Source organism: Schistocerca serialis, unplaced genomic scaffold (assembly GCF_023864345.2).
Source record: "Schistocerca serialis cubense isolate TAMUIC-IGC-003099 unplaced genomic scaffold, iqSchSeri2.2 HiC_scaffold_742, whole genome shotgun sequence".
In the NCBI taxonomy this organism is placed as follows: Eukaryota; Metazoa; Arthropoda; class Insecta; order Orthoptera; family Acrididae; genus Schistocerca; species Schistocerca serialis.
Window position 1 is genome coordinate 26,813 of NW_026048345.1, and position 22,435 is coordinate 49,247.

General features: G+C 51.8%; 46 non-coding genes across 46 annotated transcripts; 9 read left to right on the forward strand and 37 right to left on the reverse strand.

The window, feature by feature from the left end:
- Positions 1-54: 54 nt before the first annotated feature.
- On the reverse strand, positions 55-127 carry Trnam-cau (transfer RNA methionine (anticodon CAU)). The gene has a single exon. It is a non-coding gene; the product is annotated as a tRNA-Met (tRNA).
- A 295-nt stretch (positions 128-422) lies between these two features.
- On the reverse strand, positions 423-493 carry Trnag-gcc (transfer RNA glycine (anticodon GCC)). Its single transcript has one exon. It is a non-coding gene; the product is annotated as a tRNA-Gly (tRNA).
- Positions 494-829: 336 nt separating this feature from the next.
- Trnag-ucc (transfer RNA glycine (anticodon UCC)) lies at positions 830-901 on the forward strand. Its single transcript has one exon. It is a non-coding gene; the product is annotated as a tRNA-Gly (tRNA).
- Positions 902-1,653: 752 nt separating this feature from the next.
- Trnai-aau (transfer RNA isoleucine (anticodon AAU)) lies at positions 1,654-1,727 on the reverse strand. Its single transcript has one exon. It is a non-coding gene; the product is annotated as a tRNA-Ile (tRNA).
- Positions 1,728-1,983: 256 nt separating this feature from the next.
- On the reverse strand, positions 1,984-2,055 carry Trnae-uuc (transfer RNA glutamic acid (anticodon UUC)). Its single transcript has one exon. It is a non-coding gene; the product is annotated as a tRNA-Glu (tRNA).
- A 456-nt stretch (positions 2,056-2,511) lies between these two features.
- Positions 2,512-2,584, reverse strand: Trnam-cau (transfer RNA methionine (anticodon CAU)). Its single transcript has one exon. It is a non-coding gene; the product is annotated as a tRNA-Met (tRNA).
- A 295-nt stretch (positions 2,585-2,879) lies between these two features.
- Trnag-gcc (transfer RNA glycine (anticodon GCC)) lies at positions 2,880-2,950 on the reverse strand. The gene has a single exon. It is a non-coding gene; the product is annotated as a tRNA-Gly (tRNA).
- Positions 2,951-3,286: 336 nt separating this feature from the next.
- Positions 3,287-3,358, forward strand: Trnag-ucc (transfer RNA glycine (anticodon UCC)). The gene has a single exon. It is a non-coding gene; the product is annotated as a tRNA-Gly (tRNA).
- Positions 3,359-4,110: 752 nt separating this feature from the next.
- Positions 4,111-4,184, reverse strand: Trnai-aau (transfer RNA isoleucine (anticodon AAU)). The gene has a single exon. It is a non-coding gene; the product is annotated as a tRNA-Ile (tRNA).
- Positions 4,185-4,440: 256 nt separating this feature from the next.
- On the reverse strand, positions 4,441-4,512 carry Trnae-uuc (transfer RNA glutamic acid (anticodon UUC)). Its single transcript has one exon. It is a non-coding gene; the product is annotated as a tRNA-Glu (tRNA).
- A 456-nt stretch (positions 4,513-4,968) lies between these two features.
- Positions 4,969-5,041, reverse strand: Trnam-cau (transfer RNA methionine (anticodon CAU)). Its single transcript has one exon. It is a non-coding gene; the product is annotated as a tRNA-Met (tRNA).
- A 295-nt stretch (positions 5,042-5,336) lies between these two features.
- On the reverse strand, positions 5,337-5,407 carry Trnag-gcc (transfer RNA glycine (anticodon GCC)). The gene has a single exon. It is a non-coding gene; the product is annotated as a tRNA-Gly (tRNA).
- Positions 5,408-5,743: 336 nt separating this feature from the next.
- Positions 5,744-5,815, forward strand: Trnag-ucc (transfer RNA glycine (anticodon UCC)). The gene has a single exon. It is a non-coding gene; the product is annotated as a tRNA-Gly (tRNA).
- A 752-nt stretch (positions 5,816-6,567) lies between these two features.
- Trnai-aau (transfer RNA isoleucine (anticodon AAU)) lies at positions 6,568-6,641 on the reverse strand. Its single transcript has one exon. It is a non-coding gene; the product is annotated as a tRNA-Ile (tRNA).
- Positions 6,642-6,897: 256 nt separating this feature from the next.
- Positions 6,898-6,969, reverse strand: Trnae-uuc (transfer RNA glutamic acid (anticodon UUC)). The gene has a single exon. It is a non-coding gene; the product is annotated as a tRNA-Glu (tRNA).
- Positions 6,970-7,425: 456 nt separating this feature from the next.
- Positions 7,426-7,498, reverse strand: Trnam-cau (transfer RNA methionine (anticodon CAU)). The gene has a single exon. It is a non-coding gene; the product is annotated as a tRNA-Met (tRNA).
- Positions 7,499-7,793: 295 nt separating this feature from the next.
- On the reverse strand, positions 7,794-7,864 carry Trnag-gcc (transfer RNA glycine (anticodon GCC)). Its single transcript has one exon. It is a non-coding gene; the product is annotated as a tRNA-Gly (tRNA).
- Positions 7,865-8,200: 336 nt separating this feature from the next.
- Positions 8,201-8,272, forward strand: Trnag-ucc (transfer RNA glycine (anticodon UCC)). The gene has a single exon. It is a non-coding gene; the product is annotated as a tRNA-Gly (tRNA).
- Positions 8,273-9,023: 751 nt separating this feature from the next.
- Trnai-aau (transfer RNA isoleucine (anticodon AAU)) lies at positions 9,024-9,097 on the reverse strand. The gene has a single exon. It is a non-coding gene; the product is annotated as a tRNA-Ile (tRNA).
- A 256-nt stretch (positions 9,098-9,353) lies between these two features.
- Positions 9,354-9,425, reverse strand: Trnae-uuc (transfer RNA glutamic acid (anticodon UUC)). The gene has a single exon. It is a non-coding gene; the product is annotated as a tRNA-Glu (tRNA).
- A 456-nt stretch (positions 9,426-9,881) lies between these two features.
- On the reverse strand, positions 9,882-9,954 carry Trnam-cau (transfer RNA methionine (anticodon CAU)). Its single transcript has one exon. It is a non-coding gene; the product is annotated as a tRNA-Met (tRNA).
- A 295-nt stretch (positions 9,955-10,249) lies between these two features.
- Positions 10,250-10,320, reverse strand: Trnag-gcc (transfer RNA glycine (anticodon GCC)). Its single transcript has one exon. It is a non-coding gene; the product is annotated as a tRNA-Gly (tRNA).
- A 336-nt stretch (positions 10,321-10,656) lies between these two features.
- On the forward strand, positions 10,657-10,728 carry Trnag-ucc (transfer RNA glycine (anticodon UCC)). The gene has a single exon. It is a non-coding gene; the product is annotated as a tRNA-Gly (tRNA).
- A 750-nt stretch (positions 10,729-11,478) lies between these two features.
- On the reverse strand, positions 11,479-11,552 carry Trnai-aau (transfer RNA isoleucine (anticodon AAU)). Its single transcript has one exon. It is a non-coding gene; the product is annotated as a tRNA-Ile (tRNA).
- Positions 11,553-11,808: 256 nt separating this feature from the next.
- Trnae-uuc (transfer RNA glutamic acid (anticodon UUC)) lies at positions 11,809-11,880 on the reverse strand. The gene has a single exon. It is a non-coding gene; the product is annotated as a tRNA-Glu (tRNA).
- A 456-nt stretch (positions 11,881-12,336) lies between these two features.
- Positions 12,337-12,409, reverse strand: Trnam-cau (transfer RNA methionine (anticodon CAU)). Its single transcript has one exon. It is a non-coding gene; the product is annotated as a tRNA-Met (tRNA).
- A 295-nt stretch (positions 12,410-12,704) lies between these two features.
- Trnag-gcc (transfer RNA glycine (anticodon GCC)) lies at positions 12,705-12,775 on the reverse strand. Its single transcript has one exon. It is a non-coding gene; the product is annotated as a tRNA-Gly (tRNA).
- A 336-nt stretch (positions 12,776-13,111) lies between these two features.
- Trnag-ucc (transfer RNA glycine (anticodon UCC)) lies at positions 13,112-13,183 on the forward strand. The gene has a single exon. It is a non-coding gene; the product is annotated as a tRNA-Gly (tRNA).
- A 753-nt stretch (positions 13,184-13,936) lies between these two features.
- Positions 13,937-14,010, reverse strand: Trnai-aau (transfer RNA isoleucine (anticodon AAU)). The gene has a single exon. It is a non-coding gene; the product is annotated as a tRNA-Ile (tRNA).
- A 256-nt stretch (positions 14,011-14,266) lies between these two features.
- Positions 14,267-14,338, reverse strand: Trnae-uuc (transfer RNA glutamic acid (anticodon UUC)). The gene has a single exon. It is a non-coding gene; the product is annotated as a tRNA-Glu (tRNA).
- A 456-nt stretch (positions 14,339-14,794) lies between these two features.
- On the reverse strand, positions 14,795-14,867 carry Trnam-cau (transfer RNA methionine (anticodon CAU)). Its single transcript has one exon. It is a non-coding gene; the product is annotated as a tRNA-Met (tRNA).
- A 295-nt stretch (positions 14,868-15,162) lies between these two features.
- Trnag-gcc (transfer RNA glycine (anticodon GCC)) lies at positions 15,163-15,233 on the reverse strand. The gene has a single exon. It is a non-coding gene; the product is annotated as a tRNA-Gly (tRNA).
- A 336-nt stretch (positions 15,234-15,569) lies between these two features.
- Positions 15,570-15,641, forward strand: Trnag-ucc (transfer RNA glycine (anticodon UCC)). The gene has a single exon. It is a non-coding gene; the product is annotated as a tRNA-Gly (tRNA).
- Positions 15,642-16,392: 751 nt separating this feature from the next.
- Positions 16,393-16,466, reverse strand: Trnai-aau (transfer RNA isoleucine (anticodon AAU)). Its single transcript has one exon. It is a non-coding gene; the product is annotated as a tRNA-Ile (tRNA).
- A 256-nt stretch (positions 16,467-16,722) lies between these two features.
- Positions 16,723-16,794, reverse strand: Trnae-uuc (transfer RNA glutamic acid (anticodon UUC)). The gene has a single exon. It is a non-coding gene; the product is annotated as a tRNA-Glu (tRNA).
- Positions 16,795-17,250: 456 nt separating this feature from the next.
- Trnam-cau (transfer RNA methionine (anticodon CAU)) lies at positions 17,251-17,323 on the reverse strand. Its single transcript has one exon. It is a non-coding gene; the product is annotated as a tRNA-Met (tRNA).
- A 295-nt stretch (positions 17,324-17,618) lies between these two features.
- On the reverse strand, positions 17,619-17,689 carry Trnag-gcc (transfer RNA glycine (anticodon GCC)). The gene has a single exon. It is a non-coding gene; the product is annotated as a tRNA-Gly (tRNA).
- Positions 17,690-18,025: 336 nt separating this feature from the next.
- On the forward strand, positions 18,026-18,097 carry Trnag-ucc (transfer RNA glycine (anticodon UCC)). Its single transcript has one exon. It is a non-coding gene; the product is annotated as a tRNA-Gly (tRNA).
- Positions 18,098-18,850: 753 nt separating this feature from the next.
- On the reverse strand, positions 18,851-18,924 carry Trnai-aau (transfer RNA isoleucine (anticodon AAU)). The gene has a single exon. It is a non-coding gene; the product is annotated as a tRNA-Ile (tRNA).
- A 256-nt stretch (positions 18,925-19,180) lies between these two features.
- On the reverse strand, positions 19,181-19,252 carry Trnae-uuc (transfer RNA glutamic acid (anticodon UUC)). The gene has a single exon. It is a non-coding gene; the product is annotated as a tRNA-Glu (tRNA).
- A 456-nt stretch (positions 19,253-19,708) lies between these two features.
- Trnam-cau (transfer RNA methionine (anticodon CAU)) lies at positions 19,709-19,781 on the reverse strand. Its single transcript has one exon. It is a non-coding gene; the product is annotated as a tRNA-Met (tRNA).
- A 295-nt stretch (positions 19,782-20,076) lies between these two features.
- Trnag-gcc (transfer RNA glycine (anticodon GCC)) lies at positions 20,077-20,147 on the reverse strand. The gene has a single exon. It is a non-coding gene; the product is annotated as a tRNA-Gly (tRNA).
- Positions 20,148-20,483: 336 nt separating this feature from the next.
- Positions 20,484-20,555, forward strand: Trnag-ucc (transfer RNA glycine (anticodon UCC)). Its single transcript has one exon. It is a non-coding gene; the product is annotated as a tRNA-Gly (tRNA).
- Positions 20,556-21,308: 753 nt separating this feature from the next.
- Trnai-aau (transfer RNA isoleucine (anticodon AAU)) lies at positions 21,309-21,382 on the reverse strand. Its single transcript has one exon. It is a non-coding gene; the product is annotated as a tRNA-Ile (tRNA).
- A 256-nt stretch (positions 21,383-21,638) lies between these two features.
- Trnae-uuc (transfer RNA glutamic acid (anticodon UUC)) lies at positions 21,639-21,710 on the reverse strand. The gene has a single exon. It is a non-coding gene; the product is annotated as a tRNA-Glu (tRNA).
- A 456-nt stretch (positions 21,711-22,166) lies between these two features.
- Positions 22,167-22,239, reverse strand: Trnam-cau (transfer RNA methionine (anticodon CAU)). The gene has a single exon. It is a non-coding gene; the product is annotated as a tRNA-Met (tRNA).
- Positions 22,240-22,435: the final 196 nt, after the last annotated feature.

Below are 22,435 nucleotides of genomic sequence, written 5' to 3' on the forward strand. Positions count from 1 at the left end.
CTCCTTCGCAAACCCCAGAGCCGTCGATTTAGCTGTGGACGAAAGTAAATTAAATGCCCCGGGTGAGGATCGAACTCACGACCTTAAGATTATGAGACTTACGCGCTGCCTACTGCGCTACCGAGGCAGGTGATCGCCACGCCTTCTGGAATCTCGGTAAGTACCAAATACCAGTGGTAGAGAGTCTGCACTTCCTGGCTCATTTTTTTCTGTTGCTACACGTGCATTCCCGGCGCGACAGGCAACTTGTGATGCTAGGCCGACGCCAGTATGTACAATAGCGCACAACAGTCGAAACGAGCAGTCGTGCGCGCTGCATGTTTGGTTATTCCCACACGGAAATCCCGCGGTTCATTCTCATGGCTCACGCAGTTCGAGTGCGAAAGACACGCAGCACCACTATCGGAGAAAAAACAAAATGATGCATCGGCCGGGAATCGAACCCGGGCCGCCCGCGTGGCAGGCGAGCATTCTACCACTGAACCACCGATGCTCAGCTAGTTCACAGCTTCCTGGTGCTTTCCGCGGCAGACGTCTGAGGGGAAAGTGGGACTGCCGTCCAGCGCCGTCGCATCCTCTCGAGAGAATGCTACACACGCTGAATCCTGAACTGCACTGCACTGCTTAAAAATGACGCCCGAACGCGATCGCCTAAGTACTCTTGCGGCGCACGCACGCGACGACTCTTGCCAAAGGACGCGAAATGTGCGTAGAGACGCTGTCTGGATGCGCTCGCCTACCCCGTAATGCGCCTACAGCTACGACCACCTTGAGCCGCCGCCGACAGGCGGGAAGCAGACACAGCGCGCCGTGCGCGGACGGAAACCGTGCGGTGGTGGTGTAATGGTCAGCATAGTTGCCTTCCAAGCAGTTGATCCAGGTTCGATTCCCGGCCACCGCAGCCGGCTTTTTACTTTTGCGTATGAGTACTTTTGCCACGCGTCTTTAAATTAGTGTTTCTTTCGCCCTCTTACTCGCTGCAGGCCACCCTATAGTGTGTGCGTCGATTCCCGTTTGAGTCTCGACTTGTCTCGACTTAGCTCAGCTGACGCGAGAGCTGACGCTCTCCAATCGGCCTATATCAAGAGGACAAGCACGCGAAACGACTGAGAGAGGTATGGCGAGGCGGCCACCACGTTACTTATGCCTCAAGTAAATACCTGCTGCCTGTTATCATGTATTGTCTGATGTTACATGTTCTGTCAGACAAATTCAGTTTTATTACTAGTACATTTCTTTTTTTTTTTTTTTTTCTTTGTTGAAAATTTTACAACACGCTCCTTCATTTCACTGTGGCCGCACGGCGCGACTTGGCATACCGAGAGGCAAAATGTGGCGCCAGTGCCCTTGACCGAATAGCGCTGCAGCTCCGAAACCGAAGAGGAAAGAGAAATACGAATTGAAACTGTCGGCAGTGCCCTGTGTTCGCAGGCGGTCACCCGCCCAAGCACTGACAACGCCCAGCTTCGCGCAGTAGCGGTGATCGGACGAGGAACTGTGTGTTCACCGTGCTGTGACCAGTGAAGTGTTTTAGCGCGTCCCGACAAGTCGCGTTCTGGTCCCCTATCAGCTCGCACACAATGTGACGATTTCTTTGTTACCATACTTCCCCGCCGAAATCGGCGTTGCCTTTTTGGAAGAGTGAAATCGTAGTGGCCCGTGGGGGGATCGAACCCACGACCTTCGCGTTATTAGCACGACGCTCTAACCGACTGAGCTAACGGGCCTCGGTGCAGAGAGTCTTCCATCGCTTCGCGGGAATTGCTCTGCGTATTGCCATGTAACATTTCTATGGTAGCAGTCCAACAGTGGACCAGCGTCTCTTCTCCCTTTATTCCGCTGCTCGTAGTAATTTCATTGCGTGCCCGTTTCTCTCGACTGTTTTCAGCTGACGTTTATGAACCAGTAGGTATAATGCGAGGAGGACGTGAAACAGCCTTTCGCAGGGTCAAAACTTGTCGTGACTTTTTCCGAAAAATTCCGTTCCGGTACCGGGAATCGAACCCGGGCCTCCTGGGTGAAAGCCAGGTATCCTAGCCACTAGACCACACCGGACGCGCGCATTTTCCTCGGCGTTTACACCCGGTCCAGACGCTTTCCGTGTCGCACTTTCCCTGTTTGCGAGCATCTTTCCGCGCGCCCATGGCGAGGCGCGCATGGCAAAAGTCACAATCCATTGCTTTATGCCTCGTTGTTACAGGGGTAGGAGGAAAAGCAAAGCCGTAAGTAGTAATATTTATTTACTTATTTCGCAAGTAAATACCTGCTGCCTGTCATCATACAGCAGGTCATACATTGTGTGACTTTACACGTTATATCGTACGAAATTCAGTTTTATTACTAGTACTTTTTTTCTTGAAAATTTTACATAAGAACTGCAAGTAGTAATAACGGGAAGTAAACATTATCACGCTGAGTCGTTGAAGCCTTGAGGATAACAAAGCACAAAGTGTTTCGCTCCTTCGCAAACCCCAGAGCCGTCGATTTAGCTGTGGACGAAAGTAAATTAAATGCCCCGGGTGAGGATCGAACTCACGACCTTAAGATTATGAGACTTACGCGCTGCCTACTGCGCTACCGAGGCAGGTGATCGCCACGCCTTCTGGAATCTCGGTAAGTACCAAATACCAGTGGTAGAGAGTCTGCACTTCCTGGCTCATTTTTTTCTGTTGCTACACGTGCATTCCCGGCGCGACAGGCAACTTGTGATGCTAGGCCGACGCCAGTATGTACAATAGCGCACAACAGTCGAAACGAGCAGTCGTGCGCGCTGCATGTTTGGTTATTCCCACACGGAAATCCCGCGGTTCATTCTCATGGCTCACGCAGTTCGAGTGCGAAAGACACGCAGCACCACTATCGGAGAAAAAACAAAATGATGCATCGGCCGGGAATCGAACCCGGGCCGCCCGCGTGGCAGGCGAGCATTCTAATACTGAACCACCGATGCTCAGCTAGTTCACAGCTTCCTGGTGCTTTCCGCGGCAGACGTCTGAGGGGAAAGTGGGACTGCCGTCCAGCGCCGTCGCATCCTCTCGAGAGAATGCTACACACGCTGAATCCTGAACTGCACTGCACTGCTTAAAAATGACGCCCGAACGCGATCGCCTAAGTACTCTTGCGGCGCACGCACGCGACGACTCTTGCCAAAGGACGCGAAATGTGCGTAGAGACGCTGTCTGGATGCGCTCGCCTACCCCGTAATGCGCCTACAGCTACGACCACCTTGAGCCGCCGCCGACAGGCGGGAAGCAGACACAGCGCGCCGTGCGCGGACGGAAACCGTGCGGTGGTGGTGTAATGGTCAGCATAGTTGCCTTCCAAGCAGTTGATCCAGGTTCGATTCCCGGCCACCGCAGCCGGCTTTTTACTTTTGCGTATGAGTACTTTTGCCACGCGTCTTTAAATTAGTGTTTCTTTCGCCCTCTTACTCGCTGCAGGCCACCCTATAGTGTGTGCGTCGATTCCCCTTGAGTCTCGACTTGTCTCGACTTAGCTCAGCTGACGCGAGAGCTGACGCTCTCCAATCGGCCTATATCAAGAGGACAAGCACGCGAAACGACTGAGAGAGGTATGGCGAGGCGGCCACCACGTTACTTATGCCTCAAGTAAATACCTGCTGCCTGTTATCATGTATTGTCTGATGTTACATGTTCTGTCAGACAAATTCAGTTTTATTACTAGTACATTTCTTTTTTTTTTTTTTTTTTCTTTGTTGAAAATTTTACAACACGCTCCTTCATTTCACTGTGGCCGCACGGCGCGACTTGGCATACCGAGAGGCAAAATGTGGCGCCAGTGCCCTTGACCGAATAGCGCTGCAGCTCCGAAACCGAAGAGGAAAGAGAAATACGAATTGAAACTGTCGGCAGTGCCCTGTGTTCGCAGGCGGTCACCCGCCCAAGCACTGACAACGCCCAGCTTCGCGCAGTAGCGGTGATCGGACGAGGAACTGTGTGTTCACCGTGCTGTGACCAGTGAAGTGTTTTAGCGCGTCCCGACAAGTCGCGTTCTGGTCCCCTATCAGCTCGCACACAATGTGACGATTTCTTTGTTACCATACTTCCCCGCCGAAATCGGCGTTGCCTTTTTGGAAGAGTGAAATCGTAGTGGCCCGTGGGGGGATCGAACCCACGACCTTCGCGTTATTAGCACGACGCTCTAACCGACTGAGCTAACGGGCCTCGGTGCAGAGAGTCTTCCATCGCTTCGCGGGAATTGCTCTGCGTATTGCCATGTAACATTTCTATGGTAGCAGTCCAACAGTGGACCAGCGTCTCTTCTCCCTTTATTCCGCTGCTCGTAGTAACTTCATTGCGTGCACGTTTCTCTCGACTGTTTTCAGCTGACGTTTATGAACCAGTAGGTATAATGCGAGGAGGACGTGAAACAGCCTTTCGCAGGGTCAAAACTTGTCGTGACTTTTTCCGAAAAATTCCGTTCCGGTACCGGGAATCGAACCCGGGCCTCCTGGGTGAAAGCCAGGTATCCTAGCCACTAGACCACACCGGACGCGCGCATTTTCCTCGGCGTTTACACCCGGTCCAGACGCTTTCCGTGTCGCACTTTCCCTGTTTGCGAGCATCTTTCCGCGCGCCCATGGCGAGGCGCGCATGGCAAAAGTCACAATCCATTGCTTTATGCCTCGTTGTTACAGGGGTAGGAGGAAAAGCAAAGCCGTAAGTAGTAATATTTATTTACTTATTTCGCAAGTAAATACCTGCTGCCTGTCATCATACAGCAGGTCATACATTGTGTGACTTTACACGTTATATCGTACGAAATTCAGTTTTATTACTAGTACTTTTTTTCTTGAAAATTTTACATAAGAACTGCAAGTAGTAATAACGGGAAGTAAACATTATCACGCTGAGTCGTTGAAGCCTTGAGGATAACAAAGCACAAAGTGTTTCGCTCCTTCGCAAACCCCAGAGTCGTCGATTTAGCTGTGGACGAAAGTAAATTAAATGCCCCGGGTGAGGATCGAACTCACGACCTTAAGATTATGAGACTTACGCGCTGCCTACTGCGCTACCGAGGCAGGTGATCGCCACGCCTTCTGGAATCTCGGTAAGTACCAAATACCAGTGGTAGAGAGTCTGCACTTCCTGGCTCATTTTTTTCTGTTGCTACACGTGCATTCCCGGCGCGACAGGCAACTTGTGATGCTAGGCCGACGCCAGTATGTACAATAGCGCACAACAGTCGAAACGAGCAGTCGTGCGCGCTGCATGTTTGGTTATTCCCACACGGAAATCCCGCGGTTCATTCTCATGGCTCACGCAGTTCGAGTGCGAAAGACACGCAGCACCACTATCGGAGAAAAAACAAAATGATGCATCGGCCGGGAATCGAACCCGGGCCGCCCGCGTGGCAGGCGAGCATTCTACCACTGAACCACCGATGCTCAGCTAGTTCACAGCTTCCTGGTGCTTTCCGCGGCAGACGTCTGAGGGGAAAGTGGGACTGCCGTCCAGCGCCGTCGCATCCTCTCGAGAGAATGCTACACACGCTGAATCCTGAACTGCACTGCACTGCTTAAAAATGACGCCCGAACGCGATCGCCTAAGTACTCTTGCGGCGCACGCACGCGACGACTCTTGCCAAAGGACGCGAAATGTGCGTAGAGACGCTGTCTGGATGCGCTCGCCTACCCCGTAATGCGCCTACAGCTACGACCACCTTGAGCCGCCGCCGACAGGCGGGAAGCAGACACAGCGCGCCGTGCGCGGCCGGAAACCGTGCGGTGGTGGTGTAATGGTCAGCATAGTTGCCTTCCAAGCAGTTGATCCGGGTTCGATTCCCGGCCACCGCAGCCGGCTTTTTACTTTTGCGTATGAGTACTTTTGCCACGCGTCTTTAAATTAATGTTTCTTTCGCCCTCTTACTCGCTGCAGGCCACCCTATAGTGTGTGCGTCGATTCCCCTTGAGTCTCGACTTGTCTCGACTTAGCTCAGCTGACGCGAGAGCTGACGCTCTCCAATCGGCCTATATCAAGAGGACAAGTACGCGAAACGACTGAGAGAGGTATGGCGAGGCGGCCACCACGTTACTTATGCCTCAAGTAAATACCTGCTGCCTGTTATCATGTATTGTCTGATGTTACATGTTCTGTCAGACAAATTCAGTTTTATTACTAGTACATTTCTTTTTTTTTTTTTTTTTTCTTTGTTGAAAATTTTACAACACGCTCCTTCATTTCACTGTGGCCGCACGGCGCGACTTGGCATACCGAGAGGCAAAATGTGGCGCCAGTGCCCTTGACCGAATAGCGCTGCAGCTCCGAAACCGAAGAGGAAAGAGAAATACGAATTGAAACTGTCGGCAGTGCCCTGTGTTCGCAGGCGGTCACCCGCCCAAGCACTGACAACGCCCAGCTTCGCGCAGTAGCGGTGATCGGACGAGGAACTGTGTGTTCACCGTGCTGTGACCAGTGAAGTGTTTTAGCGCGTCCCGACAAGTCGCGTTCTGGTCCCCTATCAGCTCGCACACAATGTGACGATTTCTTTGTTACCATACTTCCCCGCCGAAATCGGCGTTGCCTTTTTGGAAGAGTGAAATCGTAGTGGCCCGTGGGGGGATCGAACCCACGACCTTCGCGTTATTAGCACGACGCTCTAACCGACTGAGCTAACGGGCCTCGGTGCAGAGAGTCTTCCATCGCTTCGCGGGAATTGCTCTGCGTATTGCCATGTAACATTTCTATGGTAGCAGTCCAACAGTGGACCAGCGTCTCTTCTCCCTTTATTCCGCTGCTCGTAGTAATTTCATTGCGTGCCCGTTTCTCTCGACTGTTTTCAGCTGACGTTTATGAACCAGTAGGTATAATGCGAGGAGGACGTGAAACAGCCTTTCGCAGGGTCAAAACTTGTCGTGACTTTTTCCGAAAAATTCCGTTCCGGTACCGGGAATCGAACCCGGGCCTCCTGGGTGAAAGCCAGGTATCCTAGCCACTAGACCACACCGGACGTGCGCATTTTCCTCGGCGTTTACACCCGGTCCAGACGCTTTCCGTGTCGCACTTTCCCTGTTTGCGAGCATCTTTCCGCGCGCCCATGGCGAGGCGCGCATGGCAAAAGTCACAATCCATTGCTTTATGCCTCGTTGTTACAGGGGTAGGAGGAAAAGCAAAGCCGTAAGTAGTAATATTTATTTACTTATTTCGCAAGTAAATACCTGCTGCCTGTCATCATACAGCAGGTCATACATTGTGTGACTTTACACGTTATATCGTACGAAATTCAGTTTTATTACTAGTACTTTTTTTCTTGAAAATTTTACATAAGAACTGCAAGTAGTAATAACGGGAAGTAAACATTATCACGCTGAGTCGTTGAAGCCTTGAGGATAACAAAGCACAAAGTGTTTCGCTCCTTCGCAAACCCCAGAGCCGTCGATTTAGCTGTGGACGAAAGTAAATTAAATGCCCCGGGTGAGGATCGAACTCACGACCTTAAGATTATGAGACCTACGCGCTGCCTACTGCGCTACCGAGGCAGGTGATCGCCACGCCTTCTGGAATCTCGGTAAGTACCAAATACCAGTGGTAGAGAGTCTGCACTTCCTGGCTCATTTTTTTCTGTTGCTACACGTGCATTCCCGGCGCGACAGGCAACTTGTGATGCTAGGCCGACGCCAGTATGTACAATAGCGCACAACAGTCGAAACGAGCAGTCGTGCGCGCTGCATGTTTGGTTATTCCCACACGGAAATCCCGCGGTTCATTCTCATGGCTCACGCAGTTCGAGTGCGAAAGACACGCAGCACCACTATCGGAGAAAAAACAAAATGATGCATCGGCCGGGAATCGAACCCGGGCCGCCCGCGTGGCAGGCGAGCATTCTACCACTGAACCACCGATGCTCAGCTAGTTCACAGCTTCCTGGTGCTTTCCGCGGCAGACGTCTGAGGGGAAAGTGGGACTGCCGTCCAGCGCCGTCGCATCCTCTCGAGAGAATGCTACACACGCTGAATCCTGAACTGCACTGCACTGCTTAAAAATGACGCCCGAACGCGATCGCCTAAGTACTCTTGCGGCGCACGCACGCGACGACTCTTGCCAAAGGACGCGAAATGTGCGTAGAGACGCTGTCTGGATGCGCTCGCCTACCCCGTAATGCGCCTACAGCTACGACCACCTTGAGCCGCCGCCGACAGGCGGGAAGCAGACACAGCGCGCCGTGCGCGGACGGAAACCGTGCGGTGGTGGTGTAATGGTCAGCATAGTTGCCTTCCAAGCAGTTGATCCGGGTTCGATTCCCGGCCACCGCAGCCGGCTTTTTACTTTTGCGTATGAGTACTTTTGCCACGCGTCTTTAAATTAATGTTTCTTTCGCCCTCTTACTCGCTGCAGGCCACCCTATAGTGTGTGCGTCGATTCCCCTTGAGTCTCGACTTGTCTCGACTTAGCTCAGCTGACGCGAGAGCTGACGCTCTCCAATCGGCCTATATCAAGAGGACAAGCACGCGAAACGACTGAGAGAGGTATGGCGAGGCGGCCACCACGTTACTTATGCCTCAAGTAAATACCTGCTGCCTGTTATCATGTATTGTCTGATGTTACATGTTCTGTCAGACAAATTCAGTTTTATTACTAGTACATTTCTTTTTTTTTTTTTTTTTCTTTGTTGAAAATTTTACAACACGCTCCTTCATTTCACTGTGGCCGCACGGCGCGACTTGGCATACCGAGAGGCAAAATGTGGCGCCAGTGCCCTTGACCGAATAGCGCTGCAGCTCCGAAACCGAAGAGGAAAGAGAAATACGAATTGAAACTGTCGGCAGTGCCCTGTGTTCGCAGGCGGTCACCCGCCCAAGCACTGACAACGCCCAGCTTCGCGCAGTAGCGGTGATCGGACGAGGAACTGTGTGTTCACCGTGCTGTGACCAGTGAAGTGTTTTAGCGCGTCCCGACAAGTCGCGTTCTGGTCCCCTATCAGCTCGCACACAATGTGACGATTTCTTTGTTACCATACTTCCCCGCCGAAATCGGCGTTGCCTTTTTGGAAGAGTGAAATCGTAGTGGCCCGTGGGGGGATCGAACCCACGACCTTCGCGTTATTAGCACGACGCTCTAACCGACTGAGCTAACGGGCCTCGGTGCAGAGAGTCTTCCATCGCTTCGCGGGAATTGCTCTGCGTATTGCCATGTAACATTTCTATGGTAGCAGTCCAACAGTGGACCAGCGTCTCTTCTCCCTTTATTCCGCTGCTCGTAGTAATTTCATTGCGTGCCCGTTTCTCTCGACTGTTTTCAGCTGACGTTTATGAACCAGTAGGTATAATGCGAGGAGGACGTGAAACAGCCTTTCGCAGGGTCAAAACTTGTCGTGACTTTTTCCGAAAAATTCCGTTCCGGTACCGGGAATCGAACCCGGGCCTCCTGGGTGAAAGCCAGGTATCCTAGCCACTAGACCACACCGGACGTGCGCATTTTCCTCGGCGTTTACACCCGGTCCAGACGCTTTCCGTGTCGCACTTTCCCTGTTTGCGAGCATCTTTCCGCGCGCCCATGGCGAGGCGCGCATGGCAAAAGTCACAATCCATTGCTTTATGCCTCGTTGTTACAGGGGTAGGAGGAAAAGCAAAGCCGTAAGTAGTAATATTTATTTACTTATTTCGCAAGTAAATACCTGCTGCCTGTCATCATACAGCAGGTCATACATTGTGTGACTTTACACGTTATATCGTACGAAATTCAGTTTTATTACTAGTACTTTTTTTCTTGAAAATTTTACATAAGAACTGCAAGTAGTAATAACGGGAAGTAAACATTATCACGCTGAGTCGTTGAAGCCTTGAGGATAACAAAGCACAAAGTGTTTCGCTCCTTCGCAAACCCCAGAGCCGTCGATTTAGCTGTGGACGAAAGTAAATTAAATGCCCCGGGTGAGGATCGAACTCACGACCTTAAGATTATGAGACTTACGCGCTGCCTACTGCGCTACCGAGGCAGGTGATCGCCACGCCTTCTGGAATCTCGGTAAGTACCAAATACCAGTGGTAGAGAGTCTGCACTTCCTGGCTCATTTTTTTCTGTTGCTACACGTGCATTCCCGGCGCGACAGGCAACTTGTGATGCTAGGCCGACGCCAGTATGTACAATAGCGCACAACAGTCGAAACGAGCAGTCGTGCGCGCTGCATGTTTGGTTATTCCCACACGGAAATCCCGCGGTTCATTCTCATGGCTCACGCAGTTCGAGTGCGAAAGACACGCAGCACCACTATCGGAGAAAAAACAAAATGATGCATCGGCCGGGAATCGAACCCGGGCCGCCCGCGTGGCAGGCGAGCATTCTACCACTGAACCACCGATGCTCAGCTAGTTCACAGCTTCCTGGTGCTTTCCGCGGCAGACGTCTGAGGGGAAAGTGGGACTGCCGTCCAGCGCCGTCGCATCCTCTCGAGAGAATGCTACACACGCTGAATCCTGAACTGCACTGCACTGCTTAAAAATGACGCCCGAACGCGATCGCCTAAGTACTCTTGCGGCGCACGCACGCGACGACTCTTGCCAAAGGACGCGAAATGTGCGTAGAGACGCTGTCTGGATGCGCTCGCCTACCCCGTAATGCGCCTACAGCTACGACCACCTTGAGCCGCCGCCGACAGGCGGGAAGCAGACACAGCGCGCCGTGCGCGGACGGAAACCGTGCGGTGGTGGTGTAATGGTCAGCATAGTTGCCTTCCCAGCAGTTGATCCGGGTTCGATTCCCGGCCACCGCAGCCGGCTTTTTACTTTTGCGTATGAGTACTTTTGCCACGCGTCTTTAAATTAATGTTTCTTTCGCCCTCTTACTCGCTGCAGGCCACCCTATAGTGTGTGCGTCGATTCCCCTTGAGTCTCGACTTGTCTCGACTTAGCTCAGCTGACGCGAGAGCTGACGCTCTCCAATCGGCCTATATCAAGAGGACAAGCACGCGAAACGACTGAGAGAGGTATGGCGAGGCGGCCACCACGTTACTTATGCCTCAAGTAAATACCTGCTGCCTGTTATCATGTATTGTCTGATGTTACATGTTCTGTCAGACAAATTCAGTTTTATTACTAGTACATTTCTTTTTTTTTTTTTTTTCTTTGTTGAAAATTTTACAACACGCTCCTTCATTTCACTGTGGCCGCACGGCGCGACTTGGCATACCGAGAGGCAAAATGTGGCGCCAGTGCCCTTGACCGAATAGCGCTGCAGCTCCGAAACCGAAGAGGAAAGAGAAATACGAATTGAAACTGTCGGCAGTGCCCTGTGTTCGCAGGCGGTCACCCGCCCAAGCACTGACAACGCCCAGCTTCGCGCAGTAGCGGTGATCGGACGAGGAACTGTGTGTTCACCGTGCTGTGACCAGTGAAGTGTTTTAGCGCGTCCCGACAAGTCGCGTTCTGGTCCCCTATCAGCTCGCACACAATGTGACGATTTCTTTGTTACCATACTTCCCCGCCGAAATCGGCGTTGCCTTTTTGGAAGAGTGAAATCGTAGTGGCCCGTGGGGGGATCGAACCCACGACCTTCGCGTTATTAGCACGACGCTCTAACCGACTGAGCTAACGGGCCTCGGTGCAGAGAGTCTTCCATCGCTTCGCGGGAATTGCTCTGCGTATTGCCATGTAACATTTCTATGGTAGCAGTCCAACAGTGGACCAGCGTCTCTTCTCCCTTTATTCCGCTGCTCGTAGTAATTTCATTGCGTGCCCGTTTCTCTCGACTGTTTTCAGCTGACGTTTATGAACCAGTAGGTATAATGCGAGGAGGACGTGAAACAGCCTTTCGCAGGGTCAAAACTTGTCGTGACTTTTTCCGAAAAATTCCGTTCCGGTACCGGGAATCGAACCCGGGCCTCCTGGGTGAAAGCCAGGTATCCTAGCCACTAGACCACACCGGACGTGCGCATTTTCCTCGGCGTTTACACCCGGTCCAGACGCTTTCCGTGTCGCACTTTCCCTGTTTGCGAGCATCTTTCCGCGCGCCCATGGCGAGGCGCGCATGGCAAAAGTCACAATCCATTGCTTTATGCCTCGTTGTTACAGGGGTAGGAGGAAAAGCAAAGCCGTAAGTAGTAATATTTATTTACTTATTTCGCAAGTAAATACCTGCTGCCTGTCATCATACAGCAGGTCATACATTGTGTGACTTTACACGTTATATCGTACGAAATTCAGTTTTATTACTAGTACTTTTTTTCTTGAAAATTTTACATAAGAACTGCAAGTAGTAATAACGGGAAGTAAACATTATCACGCTGAGTCGTTGAAGCCTTGAGGATAACAAAGCACAAAGTGTTTCGCTCCTTCGCAAACCCCAGAGCCGTCGATTTAGCTGTGGACGAAAGTAAATTAAATGCCCCGGGTGAGGATCGAACTCACGACCTTAAGATTATGAGACTTACGCGCTGCCTACTGCGCTACCGAGGCAGGTGATCGCCACGCCTTCTGGAATCTCGGTAAGTACCAAATACCAGTGGTAGAGAGTCTGCACTTCCTGGCTCATTTTTTTCTGTTGCTACACGTGCATTCCCGGCGCGACAGGCAACTTGTGATGCTAGGCCGACGCCAGTATGTACAATAGCGCACAACAGTCGAAACGAGCAGTCGTGCGCGCTGCATGTTTGGTTATTCCCACACGGAAATCCCGCGGTTCATTCTCATGGCTCACGCAGTTCGAGTGCGAAAGACACGCAGCACCACTATCGGAGAAAAAACAAAATGATGCATCGGCCGGGAATCGAACCCGGGCCGCCCGCGTGGCAGGCGAGCATTCTACCACTGAACCACCGATGCTCAGCTAGTTCACAGCTTCCTGGTGCTTTCCGCGGCAGACGTCTGAGGGGAAAGTGGGACTGCCGTCCAGCGCCGTCGCATCCTCTCGAGAGAATGCTACACACGCTGAATCCTGAACTGCACTGCACTGCTTAAAAATGACGCCCGAACGCGATCGCCTAAGTACTCTTGCGGCGCACGCACGCGACGACTCTTGCCAAAGGACGCGAAATGTGCGTAGAGACGCTGTCTGGATGCGCTCGCCTACCCCGTAATGCGCCTACAGCTACGACCACCTTGAGCCGCCGCCGACAGGCGGGAAGCAGACACAGCGCGCCGTGCGCGGCCGGAAACCGTGCGGTGGTGGTGTAATGGTCAGCATAGTTGCCTTCCAAGCAGTTGATCCGGGTTCGATTCCCGGCCACCGCAGCCGGCTTTTTACTTTTGCGTATGAGTACTTTTGCCACGCGTCTTTAAATTAATGTTTCTTTCGCCCTCTTACTCGCTGCAGGCCACCCTATAGTGTGTGCGTCGATTCCCCTTGAGTCTCGACTTGTCTCGACTTAGCTCAGCTGACGCGAGAGCTGACGCTCTCCAATCGGCCTATATCAAGAGGACAAGTACGCGAAACGACTGAGAGAGGTATGGCGAGGCGGCCACCACGTTACTTATGCCTCAAGTAAATACCTGCTGCCTGTTATCATGTATTGTCTGATGTTACATGTTCTGTCAGACAAATTCAGTTTTATTACTAGTACATTTCTTTTTTTTTTTTTTTTTTTCTTTGTTGAAAATTTTACAACACGCTCCTTCATTTCACTGTGGCCGCACGGCGCGACTTGGCATACCGAGAGGCAAAATGTGGCGCCAGTGCCCTTGACCGAATAGCGCTGCAGCTCCGAAACCGAAGAGGAAAGAGAAATACGAATTGAAACTGTCGGCAGTGCCCTGTGTTCGCAGGCGGTCACCCGCCCAAGCACTGACAACGCCCAGCTTCGCGCAGTAGCGGTGATCGGACGAGGAACTGTGTGTTCACCGTGCTGTGACCAGTGAAGTGTTTTAGCGCGTCCCGACAAGTCGCGTTCTGGTCCCCTATCAGCTCGCACACAATGTGACGATTTCTTTGTTACCATACTTCCCCGCCGAAATCGGCGTTGCCTTTTTGGAAGAGTGAAGTCGTAGTGGCCCGTGGGGGGATCGAACCCACGACCTTCGCGTTATTAGCACGACGCTCTAACCGACTGAGCTAACGGGCCTCGGTGCAGAGAGTCTTCCATCGCTTCGCGGGAATTGCTCTGCGTATTGCCATGTAACATTTCTATGGTAGCAGTCCAACAGTGGACCAGCGTCTCTTCTCCCTTTATTCCGCTGCTCGTAGTAATTTCATTGCGTGCCCGTTTCTCTCGACTGTTTTCAGCTGACGTTTATGAACCAGTAGGTATAATGCGAGGAGGACGTGAAACAGCCTTTCGCAGGGTCAAAACTTGTCGTGACTTTTTCCGAAAAATTCCGTTCCGGTACCGGGAATCGAACCCGGGCCTCCTGGGTGAAAGCCAGGTATCCTAGCCACTAGACCACACCGGACGCGCGCATTTTCCTCGGCATTTACACCCGGTCCAGACGCTTTCCGTGTCGCACTTTCCCTGTTTGCGAGCATCTTTCCGCGCGCCCATGGCGAGGCGCGCATGGCAAAAGTCACAATCCATTGCTTTATGCCTCGTTGTTACAGGGGTAGGAGGAAAAGCAAAGCCGTAAGTAGTAATATTTATTTACTTATTTCGCAAGTAAATACCTGCTGCCTGTCATCATACAGCAGGTCATACATTGTGTGACTTTACACGTTATATCGTACGAAATTCAGTTTTATTACTAGTACTTTTTTTCTTGAAAATTTTACATAGGAACTGCAAGTAGTAATAACGGGAAGTAAACATTATCACGCTGAGTCGTTGAAGCCTTGAGGATAACAAAGCACAAAGTGTTTCGCTCCTTCGCAAACCCCAGAGTCGTCGATTTAGCTGTGGACGAAAGTAAATTAAATGCCCCGGGTGAGGATCGAACTCACGACCTTAAGATTATGAGACTTACGCGCTGCCTACTGCGCTACCGAGGCAAGTGATCGCCACGCCTTCTGGAATCTCGGTAAGTACCAAATACCAGTGGTAGAGAGTCTGCACTTCCTGGCTCATTTTTTTCTGTTGCTACACGTGCATTCCCGGCGCGACAGGCAACTTGTGATGCTAGGCCGACGCCAGTATGTACAATAGCGCACAACAGTCGAAACGAGCAGTCGTGCGCGCTGCATGTTTGGTTATTCCCACACGGAAATCCCGCGGTTCATTCTCATGGCTCACGCAGTTCGAGTGCGAAAGACACGCAGCACCACTATCGGAGAAAAAACAAAATGATGCATCGGCCGGGAATCGAACCCGGGCCGCCCGCGTGGCAGGCGAGCATTCTACCACTGAACCACCGATGCTCAGCTAGTTCACAGCTTCCTGGTGCTTTCCGCGGCAGACGTCTGAGGGGAAAGTGGGACTGCCGTCCAGCGCCGTCGCATCCTCTCGAGAGAATGCTACACACGCTGAATCCTGAACTGCACTGCACTGCTTAAAAATGACGCCCGAACGCGATCGCCTAAGTACTCTTGCGGCGCACGCACGCGACGACTCTTGCCAAAGGACGCGAAATGTGCGTAGAGACGCTGTCTGGATGCGCTCGCCTACCCCGTAATGCGCCTACAGCTACGACCACCTTGAGCCGCCGCCGACAGGCGGGAAGCAGACACAGCGCGCCGTGCGCGGCCGGAAACCGTGCGGTGGTGGTGTAATGGTCAGCATAGTTGCCTTCCAAGCAGTTGATCCGGGTTCGATTCCCGGCCACCGCAGCCGGCTTTTTACTTTTGCGTATGAGTACTTTTGCCACGCGTCTTTAAATTAATGTTTCTTTCGCCCTCTTACTCGCTGCAGGCCACCCTATAGTGTGTGCGTCGATTCCCCTTGAGTCTCGACTTGTCTCGACTTAGCTCAGCTGACGCGAGAGCTGACGCTCTCCAATCGGCCTATATCAAGAGGACAAGTACGCGAAACGACTGAGAGAGGTATGGCGAGGCGGCCACCACGTTACTTATGCCTCAAGTAAATACCTGCTGCCTGTTATCATGTATTGTCTGATGTTACATGTTCTGTCAGACAAATTCAGTTTTATTACTAGTACATTTCTTTTTTTTTTTTTTTTTCTTTGTTGAAAATTTTACAACACGCTCCTTCATTTCACTGTGGCCGCACGGCGCGACTTGGCATACCGAGAGGCAAAATGTGGCGCCAGTGCCCTTGACCGAATAGCGCTGCAGCTCCGAAACCGAAGAGGAAAGAGAAATACGAATTGAAACTGTCGGCAGTGCCCTGTGTTCGCAGGCGGTCACCCGCCCAAGCACTGACAACGCCCAGCTTCGCGCAGTAGCGGTGATCGGACGAGGAACTGTGTGTTCACCGTGCTGTGACCAGTGAAGTGTTTTAGCGCGTCCCGACAAGTCGCGTTCTGGTCCCCTATCAGCTCGCACACAATGTGACGATTTCTTTGTTACCATACTTCCCCGCCGAAATCGGCGTTGCCTTTTTGGAAGAGTGAAATCGTAGTGGCCCGTGGGGGGATCGAACCCACGACCTTCGCGTTATTAGCACGACGCTCTAACCGACTGAGCTAACGGGCCTCGGTGCAGAGAGTCTTCCATCGCTTCGCGGGAATTGCTCTGCGTATTGCCATGTAACATTTCTATGGTAGCAGTCCAACAGTGGACCAGCGTCTCTTCTCCCTTTATTCCGCTGCTCGTAGTAATTTCATTGCGTGCCCGTTTCTCTCGACTGTTTTCAGCTGACGTTTATGAACCAGTAGGTATAATGCGAGGAGGACGTGAAACAGCCTTTCGCAGGGTCAAAACTTGTCGTGACTTTTTCCGAAAAATTCCGTTCCGGTACCGGGAATCGAACCCGGGCCTCCTGGGTGAAAGCCAGGTATCCTAGCCACTAGACCACACCGGACGCGCGCATTTTCCTCGGCGTTTACACCCGGTCCAGACGCTTTCCGTGTCGCACTTTCCCTGTTTGCGAGCATCTTTCCGCGCGCCCATGGCGAGGCGCGCATGGCAAAAGTCACAATCCATTGCTTTATGCCTCGTTGTTACAGGGGTAGGAGGAAAAGCAAAGCCGTAAGTAGTAATATTTATTTACTTATTTCGCAAGTAAATACCTGCTGCCTGTCATCATACAGCAGGTCATACATTGTGTGACTTTACACGTTATATCGTACGAAATTCAGTTTTATTACTAGTACTTTTTTTCTTGAAAATTTTACATAAGAACTGCAAGTAGTAATAACGGGAAGTAAACATTATCACGCTGAGTCGTTGAAGCCTTGAGGATAACAAAGCACAAAGTGTTTCGCTCCTTCGCAAACCCCAGAGCCGTCGATTTAGCTGTGGACGAAAGTAAATTAAATGCCCCGGGTGAGGATCGAACTCACGACCTTAAGATTATGAGACTTACGCGCTGCCTACTGCGCTACCGAGGCAGGTGATCGCCACGCCTTCTGGAATCTCGGTAAGTACCAAATACCAGTGGTAGAGAGTCTGCACTTCCTGGCTCATTTTTTTCTGTTGCTACACGTGCATTCCCGGCGCGACAGGCAACTTGTGATGCTAGGCCGACGCCAGTATGTACAATAGCGCACAACAGTCGAAACGAGCAGTCGTGCGCGCTGCATGTTTGGTTATTCCCACACGGAAATCCCGCGGTTCATTCTCATGGCTCACGCAGTTCGAGTGCGAAAGACACGCAGCACCACTATCGGAGAAAAAACAAAACGATGCATCGGCCGGGAATCGAACCCGGGCCGCCCGCGTGGCAGGCGAGCATTCTACCACTGAACCACCGATGCTCAGCTAGTTCACAGCTTCCTGGTGCTTTCCGCGGCAGACGTCTGAGGGGAAAGTGGGACTGCCGTCCAGCGCCGTCGCATCCTCTCGAGAGAATGCTACACACGCTGAATCCTGAACTGCACTGCACTGCTTAAAAATGACGCCCGAACGCGATCGCCTAAGTACTCTTGCGGCGCACGCACGCGACGACTCTTGCCAAAGGACGCGAAATGTGCGTAGAGACGCTGTCTGGATGCGCTCGCCTACCCCGTAATGCGCCTACAGCTACGACCACCTTGAGCCGCCGCCGACAGGCGGGAAGCAGACACAGCGCGCCGTGCGCGGACGGAAACCGTGCGGTGGTGGTGTAATGGTCAGCATAGTTGCCTTCCAAGCAGTTGATCCGGGTTCGATTCCCGGCCACCGCAGCCGGCTTTTTACTTTTGCGTATGAGTACTTTTGCCACGCGTCTTTAAATTAATGTTTCTTTCGCCCTCTTACTCGCTGCAGGCCACCTTATAGTGTGTGCGTCGATTCCCCTTGACTCTCGACTTGTCTCGACTTAGCTCAGCTGACGCGAGAGCTGACGCTCTCCAATCGGCCTATATCAAGAGGACAAGCACGCGAAACGACTGAGAGAGGTATGGCGAGGCGGCCACCACGTTACTTATGCCTCAAGTAAATACCTGCTGCCTGTTATCATGTATTGTCTGATGTTACATGTTCTGTCAGACAAATTCAGTTTTATTACTAGTACATTTCTTTTTTTTTTTTTTTTTTTCTTTGTTGAAAATTTTACAACACGCTCCTTCATTTCACTGTTGCCGCACGGCGCGACTTGGCATACCGAGAGGCAAAATGTGGCGCCAGTGCCCTTGACCGAATAGCGCTGCAGCTCCGAAACCGAAGAGGAAAGAGAAATACGAATTGAAACTGTCGGCAGTGCCCTGTGTTCGCAGGCGGTCACCCGCCCAAGCACTGACAACGCCCAGCTTCGCGCAGTAGCGGTGATCGGACGAGGAACTGTGTGTTCACCGTGCTGTGACCAGTGAAGTGTTTTAGCGCGTCCCGACAAGTCGCGTTCTGGTCCCCTATCAGCTCGCACACAATGTGACGATTTCTTTGTTACCATACTTCCCCGCCGAAATCGGCGTTGCCTTTTTGGAAGAGTGAAATCGTAGTGGCCCGTGGGGGGATCGAACCCACGACCTTCGCGTTATTAGCACGACGCTCTAACCGACTGAGCTAACGGGCCTCGGTGCAGAGAGTCTTCCATCGCTTCGCGGGAATTGCTCTGCGTATTGCCATGTAACATTTCTATGGTAGCAGTCCAACAGTGGACCAGCGTCTCTTCTCCCTTTATTCCGCTGCTCGTAGTAATTTCATTGCGTGCCCGTTTCTCTCGACTGTTTTCAGCTGACGTTTATGAACCAGTAGGTATAATGCGAGGAGGACGTGAAACAGCCTTTCGCAGGGTCAAAACTTGTCGTGACTTTTTCCGAAAAATTCCGTTCCGGTACCGGGAATCGAACCCGGGCCTCCTGGGTGAAAGCCAGGTATCCTAGCCACTAGACCACACCGGACGCGCGCATTTTCCTCGGCGTTTACACCCGGTCCAGACGCTTTCCGTGTCGCACTTTCCCTGTTTGCGAGCATCTTTCCGCGCGCCCATGGCGAGGCGCGCATGGCAAAAGTCACAATCCATTGCTTTATGCCTCGTTGTTACAGGGGTAGGAGGAAAAGCAAAGCCGTAAGTAGTAATATTTATTTACTTATTTCGCAAGTAAATACCTGCTGCCTGTCATCATACAGCAGGTCATACATTGTGTGACTTTACACGTTATATCGTACGAAATTCAGTTTTATTACTAGTACTTTTTTTCTTGAAAATTTTACATAAGAACTGCAAGTAGTAATAACGGGAAGTAAACATTATCACGCTGAGTCGTTGAAGCCTTGAGGATAACAAAGCACAAAGTGTTTCGCTCCTTCGCAAACCCCAGAGCCGTCGATTTAGCTGTGGACGAAAGTAAATTAAATGCCCCGGGTGAGGATCGAACTCACGACCTTAAGATTATGAGACTTACGCGCTGCCTACTGCGCTACCGAGGCAGGTGATCGCCACGCCTTCTGGAATCTCGGTAAGTACCAAATACCAGTGGTAGAGAGTCTGCACTTCCTGGCTCATTTTTTTCTGTTGCTACACGTGCATTCCCGGCGCGACAGGCAACTTGTGATGCTAGGCCGACGCCAGTATGTACAATAGCGCACAACAGTCGAAACGAGCAGTCGTGCGCGCTGCATGTTTGGTTATTCCCACACGGAAATCCCGCGGTTCATTCTCATGGCTCACGCAGTTCGAGTGCGAAAGACACGCAGCACCACTATCGGAGAAAAAACAAAATGATGCATCGGCCGGGAATCGAACCCGGGCCGCCCGCGTGGCAGGCGAGCATTCTACCACTGAACCACCGATGCTCAGCTAGTTCACAGCTTCCTGGTGCTTTCCGCGGCAGACGTCTGAGGGGAAAGTGGGACTGCCGTCCAGCGCCGTCGCATCCTCTCGAGAGAATGCTACACACGCTGAATCCTGAACTGCACTGCACTGCTTAAAAATGACGCCCGAACGCGATCGCCTAAGTACTCTTGCGGCGCACGCACGCGACGACTCTTGCCAAAGGACGCGAAATGTGCGTAGAGACGCTGTCTGGATGCGCTCGCCTACCCCGTAATGCGCCTACAGCTACGACCACCTTGAGCCGCCGCCGACAGGCGGGAAGCAGACACAGCGCGCCGTGCGCGGACGGAAACCGTGCGGTGGTGGTGTAATGGTCAGCATAGTTGCCTTCCAAGCAGTTGATCCGGGTTCGATTCCCGGCCACCGCAGCCGGCTTTTTACTTTTGCGTATGAGTACTTTTGCCACGCGTCTTTAAATTAATGTTTCTTTCGCCCTCTTACTCGCTGCAGGCCACCTTATAGTGTGTGCGTCGATTCCCCTTGACTCTCGACTTGTCTCGACTTAGCTCAGCTGACGCGAGAGCTGACGCTCTCCAATCGGCCTATATCAAGAGGACAAGCACGCGAAACGACTGAGAGAGGTATGGCGAGGCGGCCACCACGTTACTTATGCCTCAAGTAAATACCTGCTGCCTGTTATCATGTATTGTCTGATGTTACATGTTCTGTCAGACAAATTCAGTTTTATTACTAGTACATTTCTTTTTTTTTTTTTTTTTTTCTTTGTTGAAAATTTTACAACACGCTCCTTCATTTCACTGTTGCCGCACGGCGCGACTTGGCATACCGAGAGGCAAAATGTGGCGCCAGTGCCCTTGACCGAATAGCGCTGCAGCTCCGAAACCGAAGAGGAAAGAGAAATACGAATTGAAACTGTCGGCAGTGCCCTGTGTTCGCAGGCGGTCACCCGCCCAAGCACTGACAACGCCCAGCTTCGCGCAGTAGCGGTGATCGGACGAGGAACTGTGTGTTCACCGTGCTGTGACCAGTGAAGTGTTTTAGCGCGTCCCGACAAGTCGCGTTCTGGTCCCCTATCAGCTCGCACACAATGTGACGATTTCTTTGTTACCATACTTCCCCGCCGAAATCGGCGTTGCCTTTTTGGAAGAGTGAAATCGTAGTGGCCCGTGGGGGGATCGAACCCACGACCTTCGCGTTATTAGCACGACGCTCTAACCGACTGAGCTAACGGGCCTCGGTGCAGAGAGTCTTCCATCGCTTCGCGGGAATTGCTCTGCGTATTGCCATGTAACATTTCTATGGTAGCAGTCCAACAGTGGACCAGCGTCTCTTCTCCCTTTATTCCGCTGCTCGTAGTAATTTCATTGCGTGCCCGTTTCTCTCGACTGTTTTCAGCTGACGTTTATGAACCAGTAGGTATAATGCGAGGAGGACGTGAAACAGCCTTTCGCAGGGTCAAAACTTGTCGTGACTTTTTCCGAAAAATTCCGTTCCGGTACCGGGAATCGAACCCGGGCCTCCTGGGTGAAAGCCAGGTATCCTAGCCACTAGACCACACCGGACGCGCGCATTTTCCTCGGCGTTTACACCCGGTCCAGACGCTTTCCGTGTCGCACTTTCCCTGTTTGCGAGCATCTTTCCGCGCGCCCATGGCGAGGCGCGCATGGCAAAAGTCACAATCCATTGCTTTATGCCTCGTTGTTACAGGGGTAGGAGGAAAAGCAAAGCCGTAAGTAGTAATATTTATTTACTTATTTCGCAAGTAAATACCTGCTGCCTGTCATCATACAGCAGGTCATACATTGTGTGACTTTACACGTTATATCGTACGAAATTCAGTTTTATTACTAGTACTTTTTTTCTTGAAAATTTTACATAAGAACTGCAAGTAGTAATAACGGGAAGTAAACATTATCACGCTGAGTCGTTGAAGCCTTGAGGATAACAAAGCACAAAGTGTTTCGCTCCTTCGCAAACCCCAGAGCCGTCGATTTAGCTGTGGACGAAAGTAAATTAAATGCCCCGGGTGAGGATCGAACTCACGACCTTAAGATTATGAGACTTACGCGCTGCCTACTGCGCTACCGAGGCAGGTGATCGCCACGCCTTCTGGAATCTCGGTAAGTACCAAATACCAGTGGTAGAGAGTCTGCACTTCCTGGCTCATTTTTTTCTGTTGCTACACGTGCATTCCCGGCGCGACAGGCAACTTGTGATGCTAGGCCGACGCCAGTATGTACAATAGCGCACAACAGTCGAAACGAGCAGTCGTGCGCGCTGCATGTTT